An 18,149-nucleotide genomic window follows, 5' to 3' on the forward strand; every position below is an offset into this window, starting at 1 on the left:
GGACCAGGCAGTGAGCCTGGGAGGGTGGGGCTGTCTGCAGGCCCTTATCACAAAGGGCTACCGGTCTTGGTGATAAGAGGATGAGAGAAATAAGGCAGGGGAGGAGGCAGAGGTGACTGCAAGCTTCCCAGCCTGGGAGAATCATGGTACCTAAGACAGGAGGAGGCACAGCTGGTGGGAAAGAGGGTGTGGGCAGAGGCCCGGTGTGTCCAGAGCCCAAAGACCCGTGTTCTAACCCAGCCCTGCCTCTGAACTGGGTGAGACCTTGGACCAATTCATTCATCTCCTGAGCTCCAGTTTTTGGTCAGTAGGCGTTTCTGCCATATGATTCAAGCTCATAGAGACTGTGGAGTCATCACAGTCCTAGGACTTGGGCAAAGAGAAGGTCTGGGCTGGAGATTTGTAAGGCCCTCCGATGGAGGGGAGAGAAGAAACCACATAATCTTCTTCCTTGTTTTGCTGGAGCGAGTAGGCAGAGAGCAATAGGGAGGGACTCTTGGTGGCCAAGTTGGATGAGGAGTTGCGGGGGAGAGAATGCTGTCCCGACTCATCCTGCCCATCTCAGGGTGGTTATGAGACTCTGTCATAATGAGTGTGTAAGCTTTAAGCCTACACAGATGTTGCGGTCAGTTCTCCGTTCTGGGGTGGAGCAGGGGAGGGGTTAATCTTCCTGAACTTGCAGAAAGGAAATTCTCAGGGCAGGGAACTTCTTCCCCTTCTCCCCTCCCCAAGCCAGTCTTTGGGAAACTTATGGCCTTGGACCTTTAGAAACAGAGTCCATGCAGAGAAGCCTTCCTGGCAGAGGAGGACTTGAACAGAGCCCTACACAAAGCAGAGAAGGAAGGACTTTCCAGAAGAGGGGAATGACATGGAGTTACACAATTGAAAATAGAGTCTAGAAGGGAAGGGATATGTGTTTTGAATACCTAGTGTGTATACCAGCTCTGTACCAGCTGCTTTCCTGACGTTTGTCTTTACATCATTTCTGCCTCTATTATTATCCCATTTTACAGAGAAGGCAATGGTATTAAAGAGATGAGTTAATTTGCTCAAGGCCTCAGTAGTCTGGCAGGATTTCGTTTTATTCAGATCTGATTCCATTGGCAACAAATACCCACTTCTGTAGTCTGTAAATACTATATTCTGCTGGCTCTTGGGAGAACGCAGGGAAAAAGAGAATAATTTGTCTTTCTGACCCTTATTCCTAGTTAAGCACTTACTTAAAATGTGAACCCAGCTGCCATCCACGCACAGCATTCTGATACGGTATGGCATCTTGGAGAATGGGAACAGGGGACACTTAGAACTCCTCGGGGTCTAGAGCCCTTATTTATCAGATTAGGAGACTGAGGCCCCACAAAGAGAAGGGATATGCCAAGATCTGGGCAGGATGGGGATGAGAGGTAGAAGAATCTGGAGGCTTGGAGACTTGAGGCTCTTTTAAGGCCTCCCTGTGGAAAAGTTTGTTTTTAGACAACAATGGAAACCTTTGTCTAGAGAATTGGTCTGGGCAGGGGTTGGATCTGAAAGGTCCTCTGTGTGTGCGTGCATGTGTGTGTGTGTGTGTGTGTGTGTGTGTGTGTGTGTGTGTGTTTTCTTTCCTCCACTTTAACCTCAGATGCCTTTGAACCAGCATGAAGGATTCTTTAAGACCAAAGGTTAAGACCAAAGGCATTTAACAGGTGGAAAGGGCATAGGAAGAAGGGGGAAGATCAGAAGCCACAGAAATAGAAGACTAAACTCTAGACTTGGCTAAAAGGAATTTCCCAGGCCCATAAATAACCACTAACATTTATTGAATGTTAAATTCATTTATTGTGCCAGGCAATCTTTACATGTCATTTTATAGAACTGCCAGGGCCTCCCCATGAGGTAGGTGCTATTTTATTGCTCCCATTTTAAAGATGAAGGAACCGAGGTTCAATGAAGCTAAGTGACCTACCTAAAGTCACAGAGTTAATAAGACATAGTGCCCAGACTCCAACCCAGGTCCACCCAATCCAAAGCTCCGCCTTCAACGCCCAAGCTATTTTGTAGGACTAGGAGCTCCAGGTACCTGAGTATTTGGAGGTGTATGGAATAACACATTTAGGAGTCATCCCTTGGCAATGGTGCTCAGCAGAGGGCATTTTTACCCCCACGGGACATTTGGCAATGTCTGGAGGAGACATTTTTGGTTATCACAACGTATAGGGGGTGCTACTGGCCTCTAGTGGGTGGAGGCCAGCATGTTCCTAAACTACTTACGATGCACAGGACAGCCCACATCAAAGAAGTATCCTGTGCCAAATGTCAATGTGCTGAGCTTGAGGAACCTTGCCCTTTGGGGACCTGGTTATGTTTTTACCCCAGAGCATAGGGCTGGTGGAAGGCCATTTGGAAAGCCCATCTGAAGAACTCGAGTGGTTCCCTTACCTTCAGGGACTTACTTTGTACCTTAGTGGATGTTTGCAGTTTGGCCCCCCCCACTGACTGAACCCTGAGAGGCTGCCATGGTGGTTGTGATGAGTGGAGGCCAGGAAGAAAAATTCCAGTGAGGCGTGACAGGCCGGGGTGGCTCAGGGCTGCAGATGAGCTGCAGCAGGTGAGAGGGGGCCGGGGTCCAGTCTGGGCTGCCGAGAATTGATTCGGTTGTTTCTCTGTGTGTAGCTGAAATAACTCAGGTCCAATGAATTGTGTAATTCAAAATGCCTTTATTAAATTATGACTGTGACTACTCCCCATCGGAAAGGTCTGAGGACAGGGTATACATGTTGCACATGCAACTTGGGCACTACTCTGCTGCTTGCCGGCCTCCTCTGTTACTGGTTACTCTTTAACTCTGGTCTGCCCCATGGCACGTAGGGCAGAACAGCAAACAAATTTGGGGAAGCCCCAGGACCCTTGGCCTTTATGTGAGCTTCTCTGAGCAGCTCAGCTGAGCGTTGCGGGTGCCCGAGAGGTCTGACAGAGCAGCCCCCTCCCCTGGGAGGGCACCACTCGGGCAGTCCTGAGGAAAGTCTGTCTCTTCACCCCCATCTGCTCTCACTTCGGGCCCCTCTTCCAGGTTGGACACAGAGAATGTGTGTCTGTGCCCTGGTCCCGGATGGTGTACGTCACCAGGTAAGATTTTCACCTCCCTTTGGAACCCTGGTTTCCAGCTAGTCCTCCCTGGCTGAGCTTCCTACTGCAGTGCCTTTCCCCTGCTGGCCTCGCTGACAGGAATGACCCCCTACTTCCATTCCATCCCCTGGCCCCACCCTCCAGCTAGCAGGGTCACCTCCCTCCTCCAGATGCCCTCAGCCCCAGTGAGTGCTTCTGTCATTTTTCCAGTCATTCAATTCTAGGCTTCCTGCATCATCTTTCCAGTGGTTTAGTCACTAACTAGCTGTGTGACCTTGGATGAGTCACTTAACCTTTGGAGAAGCAGCGTAGGATTGAACCAGGTGACTTCACTTCCCCTCCAGCATCAGTGTCGAATGAGAGTCATAGCCGTAGGACCTGGGGTGTTTCTTTAAGGTCTTTGGCAAACCAGGTTTCCCTTTGATCCCATACAGATTCATGGAGGACTCAGAATTGGTTGTTAGGAAACTGTCTTCAAACCAACTAAGTAAGCTTCTTTAATATTAATTCTTTACTCAGCAAGGGTGTACGGTAGGTTCAGTAGGGCTGTAAGATGGGGCCTCTTGGGCTTTGTCCTCAAGGAGCACACAGCCTTGTGGGGGGCGGGTATGACTCTGCCATAACAGTAAACTTTGCAGCAAATCACCCTGTATCCGTCCTTAGTACCAATGATCACAATTCTCCACACCCTCACATCCCCCTTGCCCAGGGGGTCTGTTTTTTTCAGTAAGAGGTCTATTTTTTTTAGTCTTGTTCACTATGTACCTCACAGAGTAAGCAGTCAGATTTATGTTGAATAAATGCAGGAAAGAATGGTACCAATTGACTTAGGTTTTGAAGGAAGGATAGGAGGTAGATCTACATAGATGGGGAAGGGGGACATTATGGACTGGTAGGGGATATGGGTGGAGTGGAGGCAGGAAGGAGAGATGTGTGAACAAATGCATGGATGTAGTAAGGTCCAAGGCATGCTGGGTAACTGCAAGTCCATTATGATTGGACCCTGTGATATGGTCCGGATCAAAAAGACTGGAAAGGTAAGTTGGGGCCAGATGTGGAGAGTCCTGAATTCAAGCTATGTTAAAGGGATTGGATTTATCCCACAGTAGGATGGCCTCACATTCCAGTTCCCCAGGGTGGCTTTGCCTGTTGTCCCCACGTGATTGTTAATAGTGCTCCCTTCGCTCTCACGTGTCCCTGTTTGGATGATAAATTGTATGCCCTTGCAATCCTAAAGGCTACACAGAGCCCCTGAAGGGTTCATGATGGGACGTGGTCAGGCTGGCATCGGGAAGGTCAGTGCCTGGTGGTGCCTGGAGGCAGGAGGCAAGATGTTCTCTAGTCCAGGTAGGGAGAAGGCCTGGGTCTGAGAAGTCGTTGTGATGTCTCAGATGTCTGAAAGGAGGAGATGGTTATAAAAGAGATTGAAGGCCAAAATGATACCACGCATGGTCTCTAAATGGCTCCAAAGTGGCTCTTCCAACGGAAGATGCATTCTGAAGTTTAGACGTACTGGATAAGCTGTTTTCTAATTTGAAGTTATGGCTGATAAGAAAAACATCTACATTGTGCCTGTTTCCTGAGCAATTAAAAGTCAGAGAAGCTTCTCCCCAGCCTCCAAACGTTCTGGTGAAACACACTGGTATTCACTTTCCTAAACCCCAGCATTGTTCCTTGGAATTTAAAATAGGTTATGAATGTGCTTGATGTCAGGAAAGATAAATCTGTGAGGAGGACTGTAGTCAATACATTTCCTTTTTAAGTAGAAACAATATAAAGAGCTTCATTCAGTCCCGAATCAATCTCACTTTGTTGCCATGATTGTGTAAAACCTGAACTGCTTTATGTCCGTCTCACACTGTTTATATTCCCCTGATGTTCCCCATCTCAGCTGGCCCTGCACGGAGTCAAAGCCTTTTTAGGCCATGTACGGCTCACTTCTCTCAGGGCTGTTTTATTGCATGCTGCAGAAGGGCTGTGCTCTGAGCAGTGAGTTCATTTTGTATCTAGCGGTGCTCTTCAGGGTGGCTATCCCACATGAGCTTCCTATGTTGCAGAGTTGGAAGGCCAAATTCCTTAGCTTTTTAAATTCCCATGAAAAAGATGATTACATTTTAGGATAGTTGATACATACACATGGTTCAGAAATCAAAACACTATAAAAATGTATGCATTGAAAACTTTCATTCTTACCCCAGTGATGTCCACATCACCCCCTCCTCCAGCCTGGCCCCTATAGGCAGACTGAACATAATGTTCCAGTTTTTCCATGACAGTCTTCGTTTGTGTTCTCCATCCCAGTGAATGATCAGTAACACCCTCCTTCACCCCCAAAAATGTCCCAGTGTCGGTGCTAAATGATATAATCCTTTATACACAGGTAATCCTTTTTATTAGTTTCTTAGATATCCTTCCAGTATTTCTATATACAGATAACACATTTAGGGGGGATGACATACATTGCCCTCGTCACTGAATATATCTTGGAAAACTACATATCTACCCCAAGTAGAATTGGGGTGTCCTCATTCTGCCAAAGTGCCTTTGTGTTTGTAGAGACTGGTTGGCAGTTAACTTTCCCTTAGTTTATCAGTTTAATTACTATTTAGGAGTTGCTTCTGTTTACCTAGGGAGAAACAAAAGACTGTGGGAAACGAACCCAGCTTCCTTCCCTTCGGAAAGCCCATTTGGGAATAAACTCATCCAGGTAGCTTTAAGGCACTAGCTTTCTGCCTAAGATGGTACTGGGCACTTTGGATGAAGTGGGTCCTGTATTCATCTCCAGTTGTCTAGATGCTTCACGATCCAGCTCAGGTGCCTCAGCCTTTCAGGGAGCCCTCCCTGATTCCCTAGCCAGAATTCTTTGGCATCCCCATCCATCCACTCATCCATCCATTTACTCATGTCAGCAACCAGCATTCACTGCACGTGTCCTTGTCCCAGGACCTGTGCTAGAGATGAACAGATGATGGGCCCCTTACTGGAGAAGACAGAGACAGGTGCATGAGTGGGAAGTTACAATGCAGTGCTCAGGCTGTGGGGGAGCACAGAATGATGGGTGCCTAAGTGTAGTTGAACTTGGGGTAGAGCTAGGGAGACTTTCTGAAGACACTTTCTCTGGTGGGACTTGCTTTTTAGTTCTGTGAATATTTGCCTTGTCTTCACTGTTACATCGAGGTCCTTTCTATTATCCTCAGTTCTGGCCCCTTCCCTTGTCACCGCATACCTGGTGCATACCTCCATTAAATAGTCATTCAAATATTTTTTGAGTGAAAAAGTCCAAATTAATTAAGTAGACCCAGCTCAAGAATCTTAACATCAAAAAGAGCAGGTGAGATGTTCTTTGCTGCCTTTGGTCTTCATGGCTTATCTCGGCAGCTGGTATCCTGCAGAGGCCCCTCTAGATTAGTGCTTGCCCCTCCCTTCATTCTCCTCTTCTGCAGGCTAAAATGCTCCCCCTCCATCTGTTACTATCGCCACAATAAGGAACCCCTTGACTCTGACTAATGCTGACAAGAAGTAGCTGGGTCAATGGGAGCCCCAGGTCCCATCCCCCTGGGTCTTGGCTTCCCCCTTGGAGCGAGGTGGGTAGCATATGACCCCGAAGGACACTGTGCCTCTGACATTTCAAGAACAATGATTTCAGGAGTCAGCTGTGGCTCAGCCAGCTCCTTCTTTTATCTGCTTCTAATAAGTGCAGCTTCCCTTGCAGTTTCCTGGTGCCACAGGGGGTGATCAGTCCAGGATAAGAAATAGCCAGGCCAGGAAAATGACCTTTTAATAAAGTTGAAAGGGCCGCTGGGAGAGCCGGGATGGCCAGACGTGTGGCCGCCAGCCACTGTGCTGTGGTCTGCACTGAAAGAGGTCCCAGGTAATGACTCCAGCTGCAGTTGCTGAGGAAGGAACACAGGCCATCATGGAAGAGGGTTTCGGCCGAACGTTAGCAGATGTTTTCCTAAAACTGTGCAGAGCAGCATTTTGTGGGAAGAGGTGAGATTTGTTTGACAACTCACACTCCCTTTTCTGTTGCCCTCATCTGTTCTTTCTACAGTAGCTTTACACAGGAAATAGGAAGCTGGGATGGTGGTTCTCAGGTAAGTCCACTTGGGACTGACACGTAGAGTTGACTGTGTGCCTGGCACTGCACCCGGCGTCTTTACATTAAGAACCACTAAAGCAGTGGTTCTTAAACTTTGGGGAGCATCAGAATTCACCTGGGGTACTTGCTAAAAATACATAGTACTCCATGGTGGGGCCCAAGGATTTGAATTTTTTAATTTATTTTATTTGAGAGAGCAAGAGTGGGGGAAGGGGCAGAGGGAGAAGGGAGAGAGGGAGAGACAGAGAGAGAGAGAGAGAGAGAGAGGGAGAGAGAACCTTAAGCAGGCTCCACACTCAGCACAGAGCCCGATGCAGGGCCTGACACCATGACCCTGGGATCATGACCTGAACTGAAGTCAAGTCAGACGCTCAACTGACTGAGCCACCCAGGTGTCCCCCACGGATTTGAATTTTTAACATATTCTCTAGGTTATGCAAGTTATATCCAGATGATGTCAGCTGCAAATAACAAACTCCAGCCCAGATTGGCTAACTGGCAAAACTTGTTTCTCAAACAGGAGGGATGCATTTTAAAACTGCAAGGCCCATCAGTCCTGTGGGCCACAATGTGGGCCATGCCCCCTGGAGTTGGCAGTGGGATGATTCTGAATCTCAAGATAGGGTGGGTTTGGGGGCAGTCGCTTCAGTAGCTCAGTGACGTCAGCAAGGCCCCCGGTTTCTTCCCATCTCTGCTATCTTTGGTGGTTGGCTTCCCCTGCAGAGAATAAGAGGGCTGCAGCGTTTCCAAACGTTTTAGTGAGACAAGCACAGCCAGAGGAAGAAGAGAGACTGGATGGACTTCAGGCTCTCTCAGCAGCCAGGAAGCTTCCTGAGGCCCCCCCCCAACACTCTCCCGAGATGCCTCCTTGGCTGGAGCTTGGCTGCACGTCCATCCCTGAATCAATCACTGTTGACTGGAAGGCGGCCACACTTCTGGAGGGATCTGGAGGAGAGGCACGTATCCAAACAAAATGGAGGCTCTGTTAGGAAGGAAGGAGCAGGGACTAGGGGTTGGGAAGGCAACTGCCAGGGCCCAGGGTGCAGGTGGCCTGAGCAGTACGCCTCATGTCATCCTGAGCAGTCGGGCTGTTGGCAAGGTTATCTCTGTCCTGCAGATGAGGAAATGAGACTCCCTGAGCTTCAGTGACTTGTAGATAACAGGCCCGTGGATGGTGTGTAGGGGGCGGGAGTGGGGGAACTGGGGTGTTTGTGAGGCCTTTTTAGCCCTAGGAGAGTAATCATACTTTTGTTTTTAACCTTTCTGAGGTGTCAGAGCAGACGCCTTCGTTTCTGATTTCTCCTTTATGACTCCAGTTATTCGTGGCGGAAGGCCTTCCTCTGTTTTTCCTATGGGCAGAATTCTCAAGGCGTGAGAAAAAATACGCAACTTTGGTTGTACCTGAAAGCAGCTGAGATGATGATATCAGCTCCGATTTGGGGAGAAAGGGGGTGGCCACATCAGCCCCTGTGCTAGGTATAGTGCATGCATTATCTTCAATCCTGGCAACAACCTACTAAGTTAGGTTTTATTCTCCGTATTTTAAAGATGGGGAAACTGAGTCTCAGGAAGGTGAAGCTGAGGGTGGTGGGTGGCACAGCTGAGCTGGTGGGTGGTGGAGCCAAGCCTGCCGGCTCAAATTCGGTGCCGCTTCCCTACTCCACACTGGGGCTTATCAGCGGCTGCCAGCCTTGTTTATGCCCCTGAAGGAAGGTTCTCAGGGAACGGGCTTTTAGTGTCAAGAGTTCCAAAGGAGCTGAATGTTTCCTATGGGAATAATTCTCAGGGCACCAGGAAAAATATCCTGAGCATAATAAACACAAGAAAGAAACAGGAAATCTGGTTTGTTATATAGCAGCTAAAATACAACTAGGAAAACCCTTTAAAAAACCTAAAAGGTTTGCTGGATTTGAAAAGGAAAGGTCCCGATGGAAAGGGGAGGGAAACCCCTGTGAGTTCGGGAGATAAATGTGGACAGTGTGGCAGCAATAATGGGTGCTGGGTGGAGAGTGAACACCTTGCTTTTTCCCCGGTTCTGCTTATGACTCTGATCTCTGGCAAGTCACTTAGCTTTTCAGAGCAGTGTCCGCACGTGTAACGGGTGGTCCTGGCTGGCAGCTCGGTGGGCAGAGGTCGCAGAGGCATAAAGGGTGGAGCAAGCCTTGCCAACTGTGCAGCGCTTTGCAAAGGTGAGGGAGTGTCCGGTCTGAACCACAGAGTTGACCCCCCGGAGTTTTAAACCGAGTGTCCCTCTACCTGGTGGCGAGCTGTTCGTTGCCTATCGGGGGCATGTCAGAACTGGTGGAGGACAGCCCCTTCGCCTCCACTGGATGTCTGGCTTCGGCCTCATCACAAGGAGAAATCAGCTTTGCCTGCAAACGTCCAGCTCTGGACGTTTGGAGTCCCTCCCTTGGCACATTGCCTGACCTATGCCTCGGGGACTATTGCCTACAGATGCCCAGGGGGAGGTAACAGTAGTACAAAGTGGGCAGAGATAAGTGCCCCATGCACAGCATGGAAGGTACAGACCATGGCTGCCGTGGGAGGATCCTGGGGCTCAGGAAGCTCTGGGTAATCTGGCCATGTATGTTGAGGATGGATCACAGGTGTGTGTGTGTGTGTGTGTGTGTGTGTGTGTGTGTGTGTGAGAGAGAGAGAGAGAGAGAGAGAGAGAGAGAGACACAGGTGAGCCCCTTTGTGAGTGCCGCCAACATACCTCTCTGATGATGGTGGCGCTGGAGACACGGTGACCTGACTTTTCAAATATGAACAGAGGGAATAATAGGGAATTTCCCCCTCCCAGTGAAGCGTATCTGCAACTTTGTAGGGGTTTGAGTCTGCACTAAGATATTTAAGATTAGTTTCTTGCTCCTAGCTTTCCTACCGTACCCATTTATATTGAGCAACCTCTGCATAGCAAGCTGAGCTCAGTGCTGTGGTCTCAAAGACCAAAATCATTGTCCTTGGGTAGGAGTCTCCTAGATAAACAGGATCATTACAAAACTGTGTGATAAGTGTTAACAGGTATGTGCAGGGTCCTCGGGGAGAAGTAGGAGGGAACACCTGGTTGGGTCAGGTGGGGGGAGGGACACTTGTTTCTCAGAGGAGGTGACACCTGAGCTGGGGCTAGAAGGCTGGGAGGAAGTGTGCCAGGTGGACCAGCCTCTTGGAAGGGATTCTAGACAGAGGGCGGTAATAGCTTTCATCTGACAATAAAAACTGTTCCTGAAAGCCTGCTGTGTGGCAGTGGTGAGGCAGAGATGGATGGGACTGTGTCCCAGCCCTGCAGGTGCTCACAGTCAGAGGTGAATAGGAAATGACAGTGAAGGTGACAGTGTGATTGGGATATGGACAGTCTGTGGAAACACAGGGCCCTGCTGAAGTCAGTTGTGATAATTTGCTTATCAGTCTTCCTCTGAGGGGGCCCCTTTGCGGGTCTTTCGTTGGTGAGAGGCTCTGTTGAAGAAGCTGGCTTGCTGTCTGCTGCCCTTGGGGTGGGCTGTGCCCTTCAACAGTTTGGATTGTTCTGTGAGACACCTATTCGTACTTACAGATTTCTTCCTTGTGGAGGCTGCACTGGGCTTAGCAAGTTGGGCTTGAGCAAAACACTTCACTAGTCTGGGCCTTTTTTTTCCTTCCCACTTACGGAAGAAAGGCTGTTTGGATCAGGTCATTGTTTTTCAAATAGCAGTCTAGGGAGCAGCTCCTTTAGAATGGCAGGCGTGCTTGTGGAAATGCAGAGTCCTCATGGGGTGGCATCTTGTCCTCATTTGTAGGGCCAGACGCTGGGGAGTGGGATTTTGCCTTTAACAGGCAGTCCGGGTGATTCCTACACATCTTAGAGTTTGGAGACACCTGGGCCACATGATGGCAACTTCTAATCCTGTCAGCCCTAATCTCCTCAGCCACATCTACGTCCACAGGAAGTGGGAAGATAAAGAGTTAGCTTTCTTAACGTTTTATCCCTGCGGGACGCCTTCAGCAAACTGCTCATAGTTTAGGTGTCCTGGCTGGACCCGATCTGCAGTCTGGTTTTGATATTCCTTAAGGAAGAAAAGCCTTGTTAACACGCACCTGAATGTGACAGTCAGAATCTGTTTATGGATCATTATGAGAAACACCTGTCTTGCTTTTCATCTTGGCTCTAGATGTTTGACAGGCTTCCCTGTTCTGGGTCCCTCCCCTTCGGCCTCCTGCATCCTGACAAGGTCATCTGCGTCGTCTAACAGGGAGCCAAAGGTTTCCTCTTCTGTTCGACAAAAAGTGTCTCTGCTTTGGTTCCCCTTCCATCATCTTTGTGAGGTGATTAAGGGAGGCTCACCATAATTTTTTGTTTGTTTTTTTTTTTGAAAGCACAAGCAGGGAAAGGGTAGAGAGAGGGGGACAGAAGATCCAAAGCAGGTTCTGTGCTGACAGCAGTGAGCTTGATGCGGGGCTTGAACTCACGAGCTGTGAGATCATGACCTGAACTGAAGTCAGACGCTTAACTGACTGAGGCACCTAGGTGCCCCGAGGCTCACCATATTTTAATAGCTGCCTCCTGTGTTCCCATTTTTTGATATTGTGTCTGAAAACACAGTTTTTAAAATTTTTTTTTAATGTTTATTTATTTTTGAGACAGAGAGAGACAGAGCGTGAACGGGGGAGGGTCAGAGAGAGAGGGAGACACAGAATCCGAAGCAGGCTCCAGGCTCTGAGCTGTCAGCACAGAGCCTGATGCGGGGCTCGAACTCACAGACCGTGAGATCATGACCTGAGCCAAAGTCAGACGCCCAACCGACTGAGCCACCCAGGCGCCCCTGAAAACACAGTTTTTAATGTTCAAGTAAATGAGGGCTGTATATAGCTGCGTGGAAATTTTCCCTAGCTTCCTATCTCCCCCAGCCCCCCAAATCTAATAGCCCCTAAGACACCACAGTGCTGGTGACTTTGAGAAGCCATTACCCAAGACCACTCTCAGTCTGACACCCTCATCGTATTCAGGTGTGAATGAGACAGTCTTTGGCGAGAGTTGGACCAGGCATAGCACTGTAGGCTGGCCCATCATAGAGATGAAACCTTGGCACCTGGTATCCCAGACCTCAAAAATTAAGAACTTTCCTCTGGATCAAATAATTTTGTTCTATTATTCTGTTTTCCTTGTCAAAATCAATCTGTAAACAAATTTCTATGCTAGTAAATTCTGATGAACCTTTCAACATTACCCAGGTGGGAGAAATGCAAAGCTGGCTTTAAACAATGAAAGCGGCAGGTGTGGGTATGCGCCCAAGCAGGCAGGGCCTGAGTGACCCATCTGCCTTGCCTGAGGGCCTTGCACAATTCTCTGCCCACAGTGTGCCCAATATGTGGCTGCTGGAAGGATGGATTTTTATTTTTATTAGTTTTTTTTTTAAATAATTTATTGTCACGTTAGCTAACATATGGGGTATACAGTGTAGTCTTGGCTTCGGGAGTAGATTCCTGTGATTCATCACTTACATACCATACCCAGTGCTCATCCCAACTAGTGCCCTCCTCAGTGCCCATCTCCCATTTTCCCCATTCATCAACCTTCAGTTCTCTGTATTTAAAGTCTTATGGTTTGTCTCCCTCTCTGTAACTTATTTTGGAAGGATGGTTTTTAAAAGAACAATGATAGGCTGGTGATTAAACTGGTGAAGGCATGGTATTCAAAGGGTGGACAGTATGATTTGGAACATGCCCTTGTTTTTCCTTAAGTTTAATTTTCCTGGACCTATCATTAGATGCAGGATTAGTTGCACTGTGGAAAGGCAGCGAAGAGAAAAAGACATGTTATGCATGTTAAGTACTTTGGTACATCTGTTAGCTGTTTATTATTTGCCAGTCATTAGATAATCTCCAGAGACTGATTTTGACAAACCTCTTCCTTTTGTGTTGGGGGAAACTGAGGCACGGGCATGCAGTGATTAGTGTAAATACATAGTGAAGCTGTTGGCAGGCTAGTTGACCAATAATCAAGAAGGATTTAGAGTACCTCCTCTCTACTGGAATACACAAGAATTAAAATTCAGCTTTGCAAAAGCTGTTAGAGGTTCAGGAGGTCACCTTGGAGTATATAGTTGCTTTGTGACATTGTTGTCACTTGGCTGGTTAGCTTTCACTGGTGTGTTTCCAAGGACAGGGAGCTCACTGTTCACTGAGGCAGTTCCATTTATTTTTTTAATGCTTCTGATTATTAGAATTGTTTAATATGAGCTATCATCAACTTGTCTGATAATTTTCTCCTTTAGGACATTTCTCACTATATTTACATGACATGATTCACTCATTCAGGCATACGTGTTGAGCACTGGCTTTTAGAATCAGGAGAAATAAGATAGTAAACAAGGTAGACAAGGTTTTTGCCTCCTGGAACTTAGAGTCCCATGTTAGTACAGTGGAGGGAGCATTGAACTAGATGTCAGAAAGCAAAGACATTCACTTTAAAAAGAAGAAAGAAGCAAAGGTTTTGTACCACTTGCAACCTGTATGAACTGGGCTAAGACACTTGAGTATCACTTCATTTTACAGAGGACATTATCCCATTCGACCTTCTAAAGCAGTGAAAGTTTCTTGGGTTGATGAATCTTGAGAAGTATGAATTGTTGATTATTAGGAGCAGTAGTTCTCAAAGCACAGGTCTGGGCCAGCAGCATCAGCATCACCTGGGAACCTGCTAGAAGTGTAAATTCTGCAGCACCACCCCAAACCTGCTGGCTCAGAAACTCAGGGGGTGGAGCCTGCAAATTGTTTTTTCACAGGGTCCAGGTGATTCTGATACCTGCCTAGTTGGAGAGTCCCTAGACTGAACTGCACCTTGGATTCACCTGCGAGCTGGGCCTTTTTTTTTTTTTTAACGTTTATTTTTTTTTGAGAGAGAGACAGAGTGTGAGAAGGGGAGGGGCAGAGAGAGAGAGAGAGAGAGACAGAATGGGAAGCAGGCCCCAGGCTCCGAGCTGTCAGCACAGAGCCCTACACGGGGCTTACACCTACGAACTGCGAGATCAGGACCTTGAGCCGAAGACCGCAACCGACTCAGCCCCAGAGCTGGGCTTTTCAACCTCTGCCTACTGCACCCTGAGGAGTTAGATCAGGATCTGAAGGCGGGGCCTGTGCAGAAGCCGCCCAGGTGCTTCTTCTGAGCAGTCTGGGCTGGAAGAGCCAGGGGTTATGGGGTTAGGAGCACAGACGGTGGTTACTGGCTTTGGTTTGACTCCCGACTCTGCCCACTATCAGCTCTGTGGCTTTTGATAAGAAGACTCGGGCCTCAGTTTCTTTATCTTCATTGTGAAGATAAACATACCCATCCTTCAGGGTTGTGGTATCAGTCGAGTGGGATGATGTCTGTGAGCCTCTGAGGCTGTGTGCGGCATGTTGGTAAGTAAAGGAGGACTGAAGTTATTGGTGGGTAGCCGTGGATCTTTGAAGCTGATGATGCTTGTCTTTTCTCCCAGCCCCTCTTTCTCTACATTAAGCCTCTACTTTTCCTTCTGGGACGTAATTCCCTGCCCCCTCTTTTGGGAAACTCCATTTTGTCCATAAGTCTCTTGAAAAGACAGTGTCCCATTTGACACAATTATAGATGCACCTGCTGTTTATACTTGTAATTCCAGTGCTCAGAATCTGTCTTACAGATATACCTGCAGAGGTGAGAAATGACAGTGTTTGTTTATTTCTTACACACTGTAGTAGCAAAAGCCTGGGATCCATCTAGAATCTCCATGCAACTGAATCCTGTGCAGCCCCAGAAGGAATGAGGCTTTTCTTCAAGTACTGTCTTGGAATTCTGTAGGATGGAGTTTTTAAGTGAAAAAAGCAGAACTGTGCTACCATTTGTGCAATAAAAGGGGAGAACAAGATACGTTTATTTGCTTACATATGTGTATAGTACCTGTGGAAGGGAACATAAAAACGGGTAACCTTGTCTGCCTCTGAGGAGGAGACTGGGTGACCACAGGACCCGGTAGAAGGGGGACTTTTCACTATAAACTGTTGGGTGCCTCTTAAATTATGTGATTGTAACCCATTTAAAACAGTGTGGTATCCTGAGTGGAATCCTCTACTTGTGGCCTGAGTGCTATGGGGTGCGGTGGGAGTATTCCCATTTTCTTGTGAATTGGACACTGTCCTACTTTTGATGCCATTTAGGATTGCATTACTCTTGTACTGTGGGCTCTGATGGACCTTGCAGTCAGCAACAGCACCCAGCTCCGTTTCACATGAATGGTTGTCAGGGCGGGTAGCTCAGACGGGAGGAAGTTTGGAACTGCCCCCAGCTTGCACTTGCACTACCGGCTTTGTATTTGGCCCAGGATGCTAGGCTGTTGGGGTCATTTGGATCTGGATTCGGTCATCTGTAGCATTAGCTCTTCTTCTCCGCTTTGTGCCATCTGGGGGTTTGGTGAGTCTGCCTCCTGTGTCCATCTTTAGTCATCATTGTCAAGACAATGGACAGGGTGTGGCTGAGAATTGACTACTGCATCATGCTGTCAGTAACCTTTCTCTAGCTTATCATCAAGCCATTAAAGATACCAGTGGACATAGTTACTCACCAGATGTTTAATGTGTGCCTGTTGTGTGCTAGACAGTGTGTTAGTGCTGAGGGTACACAGAGTTAAGACTACCTTCTTGCCCGAGAGGAGATCATCATTTGGTACAGAGGCTGGAGGACTTTCTTTATTATTTAAAAAAATTTTTTTTAATATTTATTTTTGAGAGAAGGAGAGAGCATGCATGCATGTGAGCAGGGGAGGGGCAGAGAGACAGGGAGACACAGGAGCCAAAGCAGGCTCCAGGCCCTAAGCTGTCAGCGTAGAGCCTGATTCGAGGCCTGAACTCTGGAGCCGCGAGATCATGACCTGAGCTGAAGTCAGACGCTCAACCGACTGAGTCACCCAGGGGCCCCTGGAGGACTTTATTTCTAAAGGGCCAGATAGTAAATATCTTTGGCTTTGTGGACCATACAGTCGGTTGTAAACACTTAATTGCCCTTGTAGCACCGAAATAGCTATAGACAACATGTGAGCAAATAGCATGATTATTCCAATAAAATGTTACAGAAGCTGGTGACTGGCTAGATTTGACCTGTGGGCTATAGTGTACTGACCCCTGGTCTAGTAGGAAGACCGACTAATAGCTCAGTCAAGTTTAATAAGTGCTATGAGAGGGGCATGGGTATGTACCAAGTACAGTATGGCCCAAAGCAGGAGGGAGTGATGTACGTTTTTGGGGGGTAGTTCAATGGGCTCCATAGTCCTACGCTAATACAAGCTGCTTGACTCTGTTTCCCTAACTTAAGTGAATCATGGGAGATTAAGATGCTTTGCTGAAATCATGATATATTTTAGCTCACATTTCACGTGGTCTGCCAATTTGGTCATCACAACAAAAGAACACTGGTTGCTTTTTGGCATGACTTGGTCATCATGTACCCACGTTCACATTGTTTTCTAAATGTCCTCAAGCCATTCATTGTGTAATTTCACCAGGAATCCTCATTGGTTTGTAGTTATCAGGGCTTATTTACTTGTAGATGGCAGGTTTGCCCATATTCCTACTGTAACTGGGGACACTTGCCCATGTCTCCTGCCATCAGACCCTTTCCTCCTTTGTGTGATTTTGCAGTTGGTCAATTGCAGTTCTAAGAAACTTTTATAGTCCGTGAAATATGCATGAAAGAAATGATATATTATGTAAAGAAAATTTGGAACCATATAAAAAAATGGAAGGGGTGCTAAAATAAATCAGTCATGGCACACCACTCCAACTTGGCCCCTGGTAATATTTTGGTTCATTTCTGCCAACTATGTGAAAAATAATCGAAGCTTACAACCAGACTGCTTTGGAAGGCTATGGTTTATAGTGGGAGCCTGATGTATCAGCTAATGACTAAAATTTTGGGGGCGCCTCGGTGGTTCAGTTAAGCATCCGACTTTGGCTCAGGTCATGATCTTGTGGTTTGTGGGTTCGAGCCCCATGTCAGGCTCTGTGCTGACAGCTTAGATCCTGGAGCCTGCTTGGGATTCTGGGTCTCCCCCTTTCTCTGCCCCTCCCCTGCTAGCGCTTTGTTCCTCTCTCTCCCAAAAAATAGACAGACATTAAAAAGAGTTTTTTTTAAATTTTAGAGGAGCATGATTCAAGTGTGTTAAGAGGGTAGTGGAAGCACAGAGGAGAAAAAGGTCTGTTCCACCTGGGTAGGGAGATGGCTAGGAAAAGCTCCACTGGACAGGTGACTCTTGATAATCAAGGTGAAGCAGTAGTTGGAGGAACAGGAAACTGAATTGTATAGAAGCTATAGTCACAATCACATGCTGAATGTATACAGGGGGGGAGGGGGAAACAACTGCAAGAAAATGTCCCAGAATAATAATACTGTGTTAGGAATGTTGGTGAATGTGGTTTTATTTTCTCTGGTTTTCCAAATGGCAGTATATTGCCTCTTGTTAGTTTTTTTTGTTTTGTTTTGTTTTGTTTTTTGTTTTTTTAACACCGCACACATGTGCCCCAGTCCAGGGTTGCAGAGCTTGGCTGCAGGCCTGCTGTGGGGTCAGGAGCTCGAGCCAGGCTGGCAGTGTTCATGCAGCCTGGTCATTTTCATCTGCAGTACCTGAGGATGAAGTCGAGAAACTGATAATCCTGCAATAGCCCAGATCCCTTGGAGTATTTGAGATTTGAAAGTTCTAGACAACTCTTGGATGCATCTTGAGTAAAACAATACAGACGGCTTCTTTGCAACCCAGACTGATTAGGTCAGACCTTGCTTCTCTGTGCTGAAGTCGTTTACATACCAAAGAGTTATTTTCCAAATGTTCAAGTGCAAAAGCTTGAGATAATGGTTTGGGAATAAGTGACATTACTGGGGACATAAAATGTTTACATGTGGATTCCCCCCCTCCTTAAAAATTATGAAAAATAAACAGGCATTTACTGCCACGATGCCCCATGGTAT

At 47.3% G+C, this 18,149-nt stretch overlaps 1 protein-coding gene across 50 annotated transcripts in view; it reads left to right on the top strand.

Annotated features, from left to right (window-relative positions):
• SORBS1 (sorbin and SH3 domain containing 1) overlaps window positions 1-18,149 on the top strand; it is a 230,030-nt gene that overhangs the window by 17,053 nt on the left and 194,828 nt on the right. The window contains exon 1 of one of the 50 annotated variants that reach the window (XM_078434619.2): window positions 2,887-3,102. The exons of the other annotated variants lie outside the window; for them this stretch is intronic. The gene's annotated coding sequence lies outside the window, so the exon portion shown is untranslated. Of the gene's footprint in view, window positions 1-2,886; window positions 3,103-18,149 lie in introns of those variants that run through there. 50 annotated transcript variants of the gene reach the window in all.

Source organism: Panthera onca, chromosome D2 (assembly GCF_046562875.1).
Source record: "Panthera onca isolate mPanOnc1 chromosome D2, mPanOnc1 haplotype 2, whole genome shotgun sequence".
Lineage (NCBI taxonomy): Eukaryota > Metazoa > Chordata > Mammalia > Carnivora > Felidae > Panthera > Panthera onca.